General features: G+C 37.2%; 1 pseudogene; it reads left to right on the forward strand.

Annotated features, from left to right (window-relative positions):
- LOC123240731 overlaps positions 1 to 15,084 on the forward strand; it is a 139,440-nt pseudogene that overhangs the window by 81,906 nt on the left and 42,450 nt on the right.

Consider the following 15,084-nt stretch of genomic DNA (forward strand, 5'->3'; position numbering starts at 1 on the left):
CTAAAAGAAATAGAAGTTCAGACCTAATCATCTAAGAAAATGTAAACCCATGTGTGTAGATTCTCCTGCCTGGCAGTAAAGTTTGCTTTTCCAGCCCCCATCAGCAGCCAGTACTACAGAAAATTGCCACACTGTGAAAGACAAAAAAGGGACTAGATTTTGTAGCAAAAGGGAAATAGCACTCCATCGTCTGATTTTACCTTTGCTCTCAGAGATAGGGGAGCCAAAATGGCAGCCAAACTGAGATACTTGGTAATAGTTTGGATCTGCCATAAGCAGACTAAGTCTTTGAAAACAGCGGTTTCCTCAAACCCCAAAATAAGTTCAAGTCTTCTGTCTTCATGCAGAATATCATCAATCCCACCAGGATTGGTTGGTCTCCTTGACCTTGTGCTCCTAGGCACTGTGCAGGCTAACTTTGGGCTCCTTGGCGCTATGCAGTGGCTCTTTTGTGATTTCTTCTTCTGGAATCAGACACAATCATTAATCAAAGTCCCATTGTATTTAACAATCAATGGCAGGTTTCCAAAGTCTAAAGTTTTTGGGTATGCATTGACATTAGGGCTAATGGACTAACGTACCCTAGTGTAAAATCAAAAAATCATTAATACTGATAGCATGTGCTTCAAGTACAAAAAATGAGAGAAAAAAGAAAACTCAAATACTCTATTGCACATACAAGGAAAAACTGATAAATTTTTTAAAAATTAAAAATATATACTTCACAATCAGTGAAATAGTGTGTTACCCAGGAAGAGGCACAACACACAGGTTTCTTATCCAAAATTGAGATCCATTTCCTTTTTAACTTGGCCATGATCCACAGTGTGAGTGTACCTAATTTTTACAAAGTAACAACTTTATAAAAATAGTATTTCAGCAGCTAATGCACCTTCAAAGAAGTATCAAAATTCCCAAAACCATTAGAGCCCAGTTGATGACAATAGCAAACATACCCGCTATCATAAAGATTTACATGAGTATCTATAGCCACTGAAGCTCATGGCTACTTGTCACAAGTTCTTCAAATCTAGCCACTCTTCAACCTTGGCAAAGATATTTCTAACAAGTCTATTACTACCATCATTTCAAAATTTGGCAGGAGAGCCCAGAAAAACCTCTATACTGCTGGTGAAAACCTTTTGGGTCTAAAATGTCATCAAGAATCTAGATCATTCTGATGGAAGAGTAGAGTAAACTGAAGAGTTACGAATATAAAAACCATCCAGCAGCTACGAAGTCAGCTAGGAAAATCCTTCCCACCTCCTAGATGAGATTATAATCCATCATGAGATAACCAAGCCCTTTTGGGAAACCTCCCTCTTCTGGTTTGAGACTATAACCGTTACTAGTCCTATATCTGACATATATCAAACAGTTGCAAACTCAAACCTCAAACAAGCCCTCTGTCTTGGCACAGATTCTCATCAATCCTACTGGGATTGGTTGGTCTCCTTTGACCTTGTGTTTCTTGGCACTACATAATGACCCTTTTGTGGTCCTTTCTCCTGGAATCAGACACAATCATTAATCTAAGTCCCATATTTAACATCAGTGGCCGCTTTCCATTGTCTAAAGCTTTTGGGTATGCATTGATATTGGGGCTAATGGATATTTTAAACTTATATTAGTGCAAAATCAAAAAACCATTAATGCTAATAACATGTACTTTAAGAATGAAAAATTGAGAGAAAAAAGAAAACTAAAAGACTCTTTTGCACATGCAAGGAAAAAAACAATAATAAAATTTTAAAAAATCAAAAACATATAGTTCACAATCAGTGACACACTTTGTTTTCCCAAGGAGAGGCAGAATGCCAAAGTTTCTTGCTCAAAAATGTGATCCATTTCCTTTTTAACTTAAGCTATGATCCACAGTGTGAGTATACATAAATTTCACTAAGAAAACAGCTTTATAAAAAAACAGCTAATTCACATTCAAAAAATACCAAAATCCCCCAAATCACAAGAGCCCATTTAATGGAAATAGTAAACAAACCCGCTATCATTAGGATTCACATGAGTTGCTGTGTGACATTTTAAAAAAGCACAAAACTTTGAAGCTCATGGATACTTGCCACAAGTTCTCCAGGTCTAGCTAATATTTCAACCTTGGCTGAGATATTTTTAACAAAGTCTATTAATGCCATCATTCCAAGATATGGCAGAGGAACCCAGGAAAAACCTTTAACCTGTACTGCTGTTGAAAACCTTTTGGGTCTAAAATGTCACCAAGAATCTAGATCATTCTGGTGGAAGGGTAGAGTAAATTGAAGAGTTAGAAATATAAGAACCATCCAGAAGCTACTAGACTTCATGGAAAATGCTCCTTCTTGAGAGCCATCCAGAGGTACGTCCCCTAGGAAAACCTTTCCACCTCCAAGATGAAACTGTAATAGCCATAAAAGGCATGTTTTTATATGTCTCATCCATTACATTTTTTATAAATGCGGAGGTGGGGAATACCACTTTGCTATTGTAGTTCACTTCAGCTACTAAATGGACCCTTTACCTCTTGTTACAAACAACTCAAAAGGAGGCAAATGATCAGTCAAAGGTAATGGTAAAAATCATCTCTGAAGGCCTCTTAAAATCAGTTTAAATTTTTATATCATTAAATTCTCCAAAGGTTGTATACAAGTTATAATCAGTTTCATGAAGTCCATCCATCATCATCTATGTGACAATTAACAAAGGCACAGAAAGTTGTTTAGGCCTTGATGGATCTGGTGACAAACCCAGCATCCGTAAGGACTTATGGCCAAGCCATGGAAAGGGTTTGCCCAACTAGACTATGGACTTTTACTATGGTATTATCTCTAGTCCAGGTATAGGATGGTACAAATGAAGATAGTAGGATGGGATAAATGAAACAGTGTAACAGTACATATAGCTAATAGCCAAAACACAGTAATTTAAAGTTACATAGTGTAACAGAATATATCAATATGTGAACTTAACAAACAAAATTAAATCTTAAAACAATCAGCAAATACAATATATGTGACAGGATACAGGAACTGAATTCAAGAGTCTTTTTCTCCAATTCCAATAGCCATGTTACAGAGACTTCTTCACTATTTGGAGGGGAACAAACTCAAAGAGTTAATATCAATAAGGCAATGGGGTTTGAAAAGGCTTAAAATTCATCTCCAGACTCATAAAGGTTCCTTCCCCTCCCAAGTATTGTCATCCATCTAGATTACTTTGGTCACACTTCTGGAGTTGCCTATACCCACACTTGGCATAATATGGACAAACCCCTTATTGGATGTGTTACAGAAAATGGGCAGGCCAAAATGACAAAGGGGTATAGGGAGATGAATCTCCCCTCTGAATCTCAACAGTACTCAAACTATCAACTACAAGGTATCCAATCAGTACACCCATGAATGGTAGTAAAAAAAAGGCATCCTAAAACTTTTGTAATGCACTGTTCTTTCATAGAGTAGGCCATGCTTGCAATTCTACTTCCTTTGTGTAGGTGGCATTACCCTAGTATGTATTGGCTAAAGTTAAAAGGTTTTGAAGAGTAACCTTACTTCCTCTCCCCACTAGGAGTAAAAATGCCAGGGCCCACATGACATCTCAATACCCACATCTACAGCTAGGAGCATGGAAGCCCCCCTGGCTCAACCAGGCTAAGATTGGGATGAATAGCATGGTTTCACTGCTCCACTCTGTGTTCTCCTACTGAAAAGTGGCTAATGCAGGCTTGAGACCAACATAGTTGTAGGGAGGGGTAACCCAACTGGATTTGGATTTCACCCTTCTGGAAGAAAAAAGAAGCTGCTTCCAAACAGCTCTCAGCTCTTCAGGCAAACAGTAGGACCCCTAGGCAGTGTCTGGTTAAACTTGGGAAGTGGGAGCAGGAACGGCAACAGCACTGGGAAAACTCCGAAGAAAGTTCCTGAGGGATGGGAGGGGAAGGCCCCAGCAGGAGAAACATGGTTTATTTTCAAACTAATCTACTCACTTAAGAGAACTAAGGTTTCTAAACCCCACTTCTGGTTGCCATAAATATAAGATTTGAATTACTATCCACCACTCCAAGAATTATATTTTATACAGTTTATTAATAATCACTTGAAGTAGAAGTAATAAAAGGAAATAGAAGTATAAAAAACCCAATTACCTAACAAAATTAAGACCATACGACTAAGTTCTCCTTGCCTGTGTAAAAGGCCAGCTTCACGAAAACCACAACAGGAAGAGAAGAGAGCGAGAGGCAGGGATTCCCCAAAATTTATATCATTCCTATGTCAGCACATAACATAAGAAAGAGAGTGGGATATTGGGAGTTGTAGTTGTAGGGTACAGATCTAATTACACAGTCCCCACCCCCACTTCCAGGAGCATGGAAGCCCCCCCTGGGTTAGCTAGACTGGGGTTGGGATGGATATCGTGTAAGGGGATGCTCGACACTGTGTTCCCTCTTCCCCTGCTAAGAAGTGGCTAGTGAAAATTTGAGATCCACATGGGGGGGGGAAGAAGAGGGAAGTGATTTATATTTACCAGCTTCTCAGAAAGTGGCTCGCAAGAACCCCCAACCAGTGTGCTCAAGAGAAGCTGCAGGTGGGCGGCAGGCTTGGCAAGGACCCCGAGGTAGTCTGGACAAACATGCAAGGAAGTGGCACCAGCAGCAGCAGCAACAGCAACAGCAACAGCAGCTGCAGGCAGGAGAAGAGGAGCAGCGAGGGAAACAGAAGCTTTTAAAACTAATCTGTCTTTTTGTCTATTAAAAAAAATTGCTTTACCAACTTAAGAGAGGAGCAAAGGTTCTAAACTCCAGACTTCTGGTCACCACAATGTAAGATTTAAATTGGTATCCAATAACTCCAATTATTATATTATATGAAGTTTATTAATAATCACTTGATGTAGAAAGAAAAAAACTAAAAGAAATAGAAGTTCAAACCTAATTATTGTGCATGTGGAATATTTGCCACACCTGAGCTACATTATCTAACCAAAAGTAAACCTACGTGTGTAGAATTTCCTGCCTGGCATAAAGCCTGCTTTCCCAGCCCCAGTCAGGTGAAAAGACAGTGAGGGGCAGAGCTAAGCAAAACTTATATCCTTCTTATGTTAGCACTTACCATGAGAAGAAACATGGGAAACTGGCAGAGAGAGTTTCTGAGGAGCAAATTCTAATTATACACAATCAATGATGTCATAAAAGGAATAACCATGAGGAGGCAACATATCTAAAGTTGTGGGATGTAACCAAAGCAGTACTTGGGGGAGAAATTTATATCCATGAATACTTATATTAATAAAATAGAGGGAAAAAAAGAAGAGATAAAAAATCCAAGTAAAGACTAAGGTGGAAATGCAAAAAAAATCAAAGGAGAGATGAATAAAATTGAAAGTAAAAGAACTTTTGAACTAATAAATAAGACTAGAAGTTTGCTTTCAAAGAAAAAAAGGGGCAAATAAAATAGAGCATTAACCAAACTATTATTTAAATGATTTGGCAAAATAGGAAAAGCAGTCCTACGAAGTTTTTAGTGTGATGCAAATAGGATGCTGATGGGTGAGCCAGGAGGAAGAAAAACAGAGAACAAGAACTATAGGCAAATTTTCTTAATTAATAGTGATGCAAAAATCTTATCTCACAAAGTTTATTCTCTATGACCAGGTAGGATTTATACCAGGGATGCAAGGCTGATTTAATATTGGAAAAATTTTCAGCATAATTGACCATATCAATAAGCAATCTAACAGAAATCACACAATTATCCCAATAGATAAAGAAAAGGTCTTTGACAATATACAATAGCCATTCCTCTTAAAAAAACAAAGCAATAAAAGGCCATCCTTTAAAATAGTAAGTAATATCTGTCTAAAACCATTAGCAAGTTTCATATGCAATGGGGATCAGTTAGAAGCCTTCCCAGTAAGATCAGAACTGAAGCAAGAATGCATATTATCACCACTATTATTTAATATTGTACTAGAAATGTGAGCTTTAGCAAAAAGCCATTTTATTTTTTCTGTAATTGTGTATAATAACCATTTTAAACATGTTTTTCAAAGTTTTGAGATTCAAACTGTGTCCTTGTCTCCTCCCTCAGATACTAAGCAATTTGATCCAGGTTATACATGTATGATTATACAAAACATATATCCATATTGGTCATGCTGTGAGAGAAGATTCCGAAGAACCTAAAATAAAAACACATACAAATAAAATTAAATGGAAGAACATTCTGTGTTAATCTACATTCATTCTCCATTTGTTCTTTCTCTGAAGGTCCATAGCATTTTTCATCACAAGCCCTTCAGAATTTTCTTGGTTCATTGTACTGCAGAGAAGAGCAAAGTCTTTCACAATTGATCATCATACAATATTGCTGTTACTGTGTATAGTGTTTTCCTTGATTCTGCTCACTTCACTTGTATCAGTTCATGTAGATCTTTCCAGGTTTTTCTTTTTTTCCTTTTAATTTTTAAAAAAATTCCATAGTTATATGATTCATATTGTCTCCCTCCCCCATCCTGGAGTTGACAAGCAATTGCACTGGGTTATACCTATATTATCACTCAAAACTTATTTTTATATTATTCATCTTTGTAATAGAACAATCTTTTAAAACCAAAATCCATATAAACCAGTGATAAGTCACATGTTTTATTCTGGATTTCTACTCCCACAATTCTTTTTCTAGATGTGGATAGCATTCCTTGTCATAAGTCCCATGGAATGTCCTGGATCACTGCATTCCTTTTAGTAGCAATTCAGTTTCTGTGTACAATGTTCTCCTGGTTCTGCTTATTTCAGTCCCCATCAGTTCATGTGGGTCTTTCAAGTTCTTATAGAAATCAATCTATTCATTATTCCTTATAGCAGAGTAGTATTCTATCATCATCATAAGCCACAATTTGTTCAGCTATTCCCCAGTGGAGAGACCCTCCCTCTCATTTTCCAATTCTTTGCTACCCGAAAAAGCATAATTAATATTTTTTTTACAAACAGGTCCTTTCCCCCCCCTTTTTTTTTAACCATTTGGGGACACAAAGCTAGTAGTGGTATTGCTGGATCAAAGGACATGCATTGTTTTAAAGCCCTTTGGGCATAATTCCAAATTGCCTTTCAGAAAGGTTGGATCCATTCAAAACTCTACCAGAAGTGCATTAATGTCCCTATTTGGCACATCCCCTCAAAAATGTATTATTTTATTTTACTATCACTTTGGCTGTGAGGTGGTACCTCAGAATTGTTTTGATTTGTATTTCTATTCAGGAGGGATCGAAAATTTTCACATGATTATTGATGGTGGTGATTTCTTCATCTCAAAAATGCTAATTCCAATCACTTGACCATATGTCATTTGGGGAATGGCTTGGTTTTTCATAAATTTGACTTAGTTCTTCGTATATTTGAGAAATTAAATCTTTGTCAGAGAAATTTGTTATAAAAATTTTCCACAATTTGGTGTTCTAATTTTGATTTCATTGATTTTGTTTGTACTAAATTTTTTAATTTTTTTTTAATTTGATATAGTCAAAATGATTCATTTTACATCTTGTAATGTTCTCTATCTCTTGCTTGGCCTTTAATACTTCCCTTCTCCATAGATCTGATAGGTATACTATTTTTCATTCACCTAATTTATTTACTTATAATATAACTCCTTTTGTTAAAGTCATGTACCCCTTGTGAACTTATCTTGGTATAAAGTGTGAGAAATTGATCTAAACCTAATTTTTGCCATGCTGCTTTCTAATTTTCCCAGCAAGTTTTGTCCAGTGTTGAGTTCTGATTCTAAAAGCTGTGATCCTTGGGTTTATGGAACACTAGATTGTTGAGGTCACTTACCCCAAGTCTATTCCATTGATCCACCCTTCTATCTCTTAGCTAATGCCATATTTATTTTGATGATCACTGTTTTATAGTACAGTTAAAGATCTGGTACTGCTATGCCACCATCCTTCACATTGGTTTTCATTGGTTCTCTTGACATTCTTGATCTTTTATTCTTTCATATCAATTCTGTTATTATTTTTTTCCAATTCCGTAAAATATTTTTTGTCATTAGTTAGGTATGATGCTGAATAAGTGAATTTATTTAGATAGTATTGTCATTTTTATTATATTCACTTATCCTACCCAAGAGCAATTAATGTTTTTTCAATTATTTAGATCTAGTTTCACTTGTGTGAAAAGTATTTTATAGTTGTGTTCATATAATTCCTATGCTTCTCTTGGCAGATAAATTCCCAAATATTTTATATTGTCTAGTGTGACCATATAAAATGCCTGGAAATTATAAATGCTTGGAAAACTAGAAAAAATATGACAAAAATTAGGTACAGATGAATAGCTCACACCCTATATCAAGATATGGTCCAGATGAGCATATGATTTAGACATAAACAATGATATTATAAGTAAATTCAGGGAACATAGAATTGTTTGCCTGACAGATCTATGGAGAAGGGAAGACTTTATGACCTTTATGAAGAGATAGAGAACATTATAAGTTATAAAATGAATAATTTTGACTAAATAAATTTAAACTGTTTTGAACAAATGAAACCAACATAATCAAGATTAGAAGAGAAACAATAAACTGAGAAATACTGTTTTATAACAGATTTCTTTGATCTCATTTTTCAAACATAAAGATCTAGGTCAATTTTATCCAAGAATGCAAGTCATTCCCCAATTGACAAATGGTTATAAGTTATGAATAAGCAGTTTTTAGATGAAGAAATCAAAACTGTCAGTAATCATATGAAGAAATATTGTAAATGTCTCTTGATTATAGAAGTCAATTAAAAGAACTCTATAGTATCACCTCAACCCTGTAAAGAGCAGATCCTGTCAGTCAGTGGGGGATGGGTGAGGCAGAGAAGGCTGTTGGAACCCCACACTAATCAGGACTATAGGCTGCTAATTACTTAGAAGGATTCAGTCAATGGCTTCTCTACAAGGACTTGGTTGTCTGAGTCTTATCACACTGGATTATATGGAGGAAGAGTTTCTCTGATGAAGGGGATATTTCTTGTCTATCTGTGAAGTCCACAGACCTAGATGGCCAGGCAAATCTGGCAACTAAACCCCTTCAGCTTCAACAGAAGTTCAGTAGGCAAATGGTGGAATCTTCTCCTTAGGTAATATAACATTTGTTAATCTTTGTATATTTAGTTGATGAATCCAAACACTATCTGACATGATTAACATCTTTAATGATAATGAAGATCTCAAGGAAGGGATGGATGGGAGAAGGAAAGTGGGAATAGGAAGTTGCCTATTGATTAACAGTTGAAGCCTATTGATATACTTGATCCAGCCAGGACCTAAGCCCCAAACTGAATTCTCTTTCCCCATATATCCATGAAATCTTCCTAACTATTTCTAGATAAACTAAAAGTGCCTGAAGGGAAATTGTAGGTGATAGTTGATGGTAGCTATGATAAAGTCTCAGGTTTTATAAACTGAGTCTTTGAATTCACATAGCAGTTTGCTGGCAGGGTCTGTTAGTCTTGACAAGTATCCAGAGATGATCACAGGAAACAGTAGCCAAGGCCAGTCAGGTTTTGATTATGCTTAGTTCAAGGAGATGGCAAGCTCACTCCTTCTTTTCCTTCCAGCTCCCCAAAACCCAACCAATAGACCTCCTGGCTTGGAGGGTTCCCTCTTTTATAGTCCTGGTACCAACAGTCTTCAACTGACCCTGCCTTCTCAGGGTTCCAATGCACCCCCTTAAATTCTATCCTACACCACTAACTATTTGGCCAATATAACAATATAGAGAAGTGACACAGATTAGAGGGGATACAGCAAAATTGGGACACTTAATTCTTTGCTGTTGGATTTGTGAACTGATCCATCCTTTCTGGAGAGCAATTTGGAATGACTCCCAAAGTGCTACAAAACAATGCAAACATTTTGATCCAGAAATACCACTACTAGGTCTGTGCCACAAAGAGATTTAAAAAAAAAAGAAGGGTAAGGACCTACTTTTAGGAAAATATTTGTAACTGCTCTTTTGGTGATAGCAAAAAATTGGAAATCGAAGGGATGTCTATCAGTTGATGAATGGCTGAACAAATTTTTCATGTATAAGGGTGATGGAATACTGTTGTGCTGTAAGAAATGATAAACAGGATGATTTCATAAAGTTCTGAGATGACCCATATGAACTGATGAAGAGGGAAATAAGCAGAACCAGGAGAACATTATACACTATAACAGTAATGTTACAGATTGTTCATCTGTGACAGCTTTGGCTATACAATGATCCAGTACAATTCTGAGGGACTTGTGACAAAGAATGCCTCCAGAAAAAGAACTTTCGGAGTTGGAATGCAGATGAGAGCATACAATTTTTCACTTGTTTATTTGGGTTTTTGTTTGAGGTTGTAGTTTTATATGATTATTCACTTCTGAAAAAAAACAATATGGAAATAAAGTTTATAAAGAAGTATGAAACTATAGCTCACAGCCCCTAATTCTGCCTAGTCTAGCAAGTTTATCCTTTTTCCTCCTTTATTCTTCCCTCAAACTCTAGGCCTGGTGATAGGAATGGAAGGGAAAGCAATAAGCATTTAAAAATAACTCCTCTATGTGGTCTACTAAGTAAAGAAGTTCATGATTATCATTAATTTCACAAAATGTATTGTCCTCAATTCATAGTTGAAGCAACTGAAGAAACAGGTTAAATAACTTACCTCGGGGTATCCACTTACCATCTCTTTCAGCCTGGATTAAATTTGTTTTTCTGACTCCCAGTTCTGACATCTTCACTACCAGCTGCCTTTAATTTCTAGATAATGGAGATTGTGGAATGTACCTATTCTTCTATTAGAAGAGGCAAATCAAGATGGGATTTTCTGATTGCAAATGTGTTACATGATCGCTCCCTTGCTGTAAACATCCAAACAATGAATACAAGAGAAACCATTTTATAGGCCTTGTTTGCATGCCCCTTTTCCATTAAGAGGACCAAATTTTTTATTTTATCTCCTGAGCTTTCTATTCCTTATGCCCAGGGCTTCCAGTTCCAAGAGCACATTTTATCTTCTATTTTCAGTGAGGGGAATCACCATGTCTGTTAGAGAAAAAAGGCCCAAAGATCAGTCCAGGGGAGTGAGGTAAAAATGGATGTATAAGGGCCTTTACCTCAAAAGACTTTTATCTGTTGTAGTGAAGGGAGAGCTAGACTTGGGGGCTGGCAGACAAACTCTGAATTTCCTGAGAGATGCATGATGGACTCAGTATAGAGTAGGAGACATAATATATGGTAGATTTGAAAATAAGATGAATATTTAGTATGTCTGCACAGAATGGCATAAAATCTTTGCATCTGTAGAGAAAAGAAGAAAACTTATATCGCACTTTGGAAATTACGGCATGAGAAATAAAAAGAGTGAAGTTTTTTCTCAGCTTAGCATATATAATTTACCAAGAATGACCACGTGATAGTGCATCCAAAATGATGAGAACGAAATATCTGGAAGGTTACCTGAGACTGAAAAATTATAAGATTAATCAATGAGTGACTTTAAAAGGAAAGACAGAAAGGACAATGGACAATGTTTGTTCAATACTGTGAACAAAGGATGCTTAGCACAGGGTATGAGTTACAGTCAACTTGCAAAGAAGTTGGTCAGGTCACTTCTACATTCATCACATGTGACATGAGTTGTGAAGTACAATGTCAGTCTTGGTCTTGTCTATATCACAGATCCATTTTGAGGATTCATTGTTATTATATGTGAAAGTATTTCTAAAATCTTCCAACTTGCAGTTAAAATTTATAAAATTTATAAAATTTATTGACCAAATGGTGTATCCAAAGTCTGGTTCTGCTTGTTTAACTTTGGAAACTCTTTTTGACCTTTGGAAATAGAATAAAAATCAGTTTACTTACTGCCATCAGAGGAAAAAACTCATATTGCATATGTGTGCACACACGCACATGTGTGTGTGCATTTCCCCTTTCCATCTAAGTTTATATCATTATTTGTTTTCTTCAGAGGCAGAGACCAGTTTTGAAGCAACGGAGATGTCTAAAAAAATGAGCCTTTTTGTGGAAGGATCTGACCCCACAAGAGGCATGAATAAGGATCCCTGTGACTTCCTTTTGAGACAAATCTGTGACTCTAATATCAAGGTAAATAAAAATCCAAAGAGTGACTGTGAATTTGATGAAGTTGCAGAAAAATTCAGCAAACATTCAGTCCTAAATCAGTATATGCAACTGACTTCAGAAAATGATTGTTGTCTGGATAGTGAATACACCAAATGCTTTCCTGAAAAAGTAGGATTTAATCAGTCACATGAGAAGCCTCCTGAAATGCCCATGTATCAAGATAACCTAGGGAGAATCACCTATGGCTCAAGTTTAGACCTCTCAAGACATCCAAAAAGTAAACATGTAGAGATGCTTTTTGTGAGTAATAAAAGTGGGAGACCTTTCAGTCAGAACTCTGACTTTGGTTCCTATCAAATAATCCACTCTGGAGAGAGACCTTATCAATGTAAAGAATGTGGAAAGGCTTTCACACAGAAGGGTAATCTTGTTAGACATCAGAGAATCCATACTGGAGAAAAACCTTATGAATGTACACAGTGTGGAAAGGCTTTCACAGAAAGGGGCAAGCTTGCTGCACATCAGAGAATCCACACTGGAGAGAAACCTTATAAATGTAAACAGTGTGGAAAGGCTTTCACAGAGAGTAGCTCTCTTGCTAAGCATCAGAGAATCCACTCTGGAGAGAAACCTTATGAATGTAAACAGTGTGGAAAGCCTTTTATATGTAGGGGCCATCTTGCTGCACATCAGAGAATCCACACTGGAGAAAAACCTTATGAATGTACCCAGTGTGGAAAGCCTTTCACACGGAGGGGTGGTCTTGCTGCACATCAGAGAATCCACACTGGAGAGAAACCTTATGAATGTACACAATGTGGAAAGGCTTTCACACGGAGGGGTTATCTTGTTATACATCAGAGAATCCACACTGGAAAGAAACCTTATGTATGTACACAGTGTGGAAAATCTTTCACTCGGCGGGGTGATCTTGCTACACATCAGAGAATCCACACTGGAGAGAAACCTTATAAATGTACACAGTGTGGAAAGGCTTTCATACACAGGGTGAGTCTTGCTGAGCATCAGAGAATCCACACTGGAGAGAAACCTTATGAATGTACACAATGTGGAAGGGCTTTCACACGAAGGGGCACTCTTGCTGAGCATCAGAGAATTCACACTGGAGAGAAACCTTATGAATGTACACAGTGTGGAAAGCCTTTCATATGTAGGGGCCATCTTGCTGCACATCAGAGAATTCACACTGGAGAGAAACCTTATGAATGTACACAGTGTGGAAAGGCTTTCATACACAAAGTGAGTCTTGCTGCCCATCAGAGGATCCACACTGGAGAGAAACCTTATGAATGTCCACAGTGTGGAAAGGCTTTCATATACAGGGCAAGTCTTGCTGCCCATCAGAGGATCCACACTGGAGAGAAACCTTATGAATGTACACAGTGTGGAAAGGCTTTCACACGGAGGGGTCATCTTGTTATACATCAGAGAATTCATACTGGAGAGAAACCTTATGAATGTACACAGTGTGGAAAGGCTTTCACAGAGAGTAGCTCTCTTGCTAGGCATCAGAGAATCCATACTGGAGAGAAACCTTATGAATGTACACAGTGTGGAAAGGCTTTCATACACAGGGTGAGTCTTGCTGAGCATCAGAGAATCCATACTGGAGAGAAACCTTATGAATGTAAACACTGTGGAAAGGCTTTCACATGGAGGGGCGATCTTGCTAAGCATCAGAGAATCCACACTGGAGAGAAATGAATGTAATAAATTATGAATGTAATAAATTCAGATAGCCCTTCTCTTAATGCTCCACAGTTGCTTCATGTCAGAAAATACCCCTTGAAGAGAAGCCTCATAAGTGAGGTTGAGCTTATAGTTGCCACTCAGCTTATTTAACATAAGAGGATCCACACTAGAGAGATACTTTAGGAATATGATCAGTGTGGTAAGGCCTTCAAGCAACAATCATCTCTTATTCTCAAGAGAGAATTCCTTTTGGACACAAATCTTATTCCTGTCATGAATGAAGAAAAACATAGATGAGCTTTTTCAGTAGGAGAAACTGACTTCTGAACAGATTATTTCCAGATGGATTCTCTGCAGGAAGGCTTTCAGCCAGAGATCACCTCTTACTTCATGTCAATGGATTCATAGTGTAACAAAATCTAATGATTGTGTTCAGGTTTATGGAGGAGAGTGATCCCTCTCATTTGGAGAAGTACAAATTATAACAAGTCTCAGGGACCAGCCCACATCCATTAAATTGGTTATGACAGAAAAGGAAAGTGACAAGATGTGGAGGAAATGTGAGAAGATTGAAAAAGGAATGCACTTTTGAGGTTGTTGTGAATTCATTCAACCATTTTGGAGAAGACAATTTGGAATTATGTCCAGAAGGCATTATAAAACAAAAAGGAAAAGACCTATATATATATATTAAAAATACAGAACACTGAAAGGTGCTCTTTTGGGGGTGAGCAAAGTATTGGAAATTAAGAGGAAACTCATTCATTGGGAAATGGTTGAGCAAATGGTGGCATCTGATTGTATTGCAATCCTATTATTTTAGCATTAATGAGAAGGAAGAACTCAGCAAAACCTGGAAAGACTTGAGAACTGATGCAGTCTTAATTTAATATAAACAAAATTATCCATTTTACCTTTTGTAATGTTCCCTGTCTCTTGTTTGGTCTTAAATTTCCTTCCTTTCCTATTATTATAAGGAAAGGTGAGAATGAGTGCAAACAAGTAAGGGAGTTTGCACAGAGATTAGGGTGCAGGACATTGCTGTGTGCCCTGGAACCACAGAACTTGTTCTGGAATCTGGGAAATATATAAAATAGGACACAGAGAGCTGCCAAGGGGGCTTTTGGACTTCCTATTGGGAGAATAGCTTCAAGCTGACAACTTCCTCCCGTTTGGGATCTCTACAAGCCCAGCAGGAGGTTTGTTTCCTATCCCCTTGAAGCCCATGTTTCAGATCCTGTGGTCCTGTTGAGATATATGCTGCCTA

The sequence above is a fragment of the Gracilinanus agilis genome, chromosome 3, assembly GCF_016433145.1.
Source record: "Gracilinanus agilis isolate LMUSP501 chromosome 3, AgileGrace, whole genome shotgun sequence".
Classification (NCBI taxonomy): domain Eukaryota; kingdom Metazoa; phylum Chordata; class Mammalia; order Didelphimorphia; family Didelphidae; genus Gracilinanus; species Gracilinanus agilis.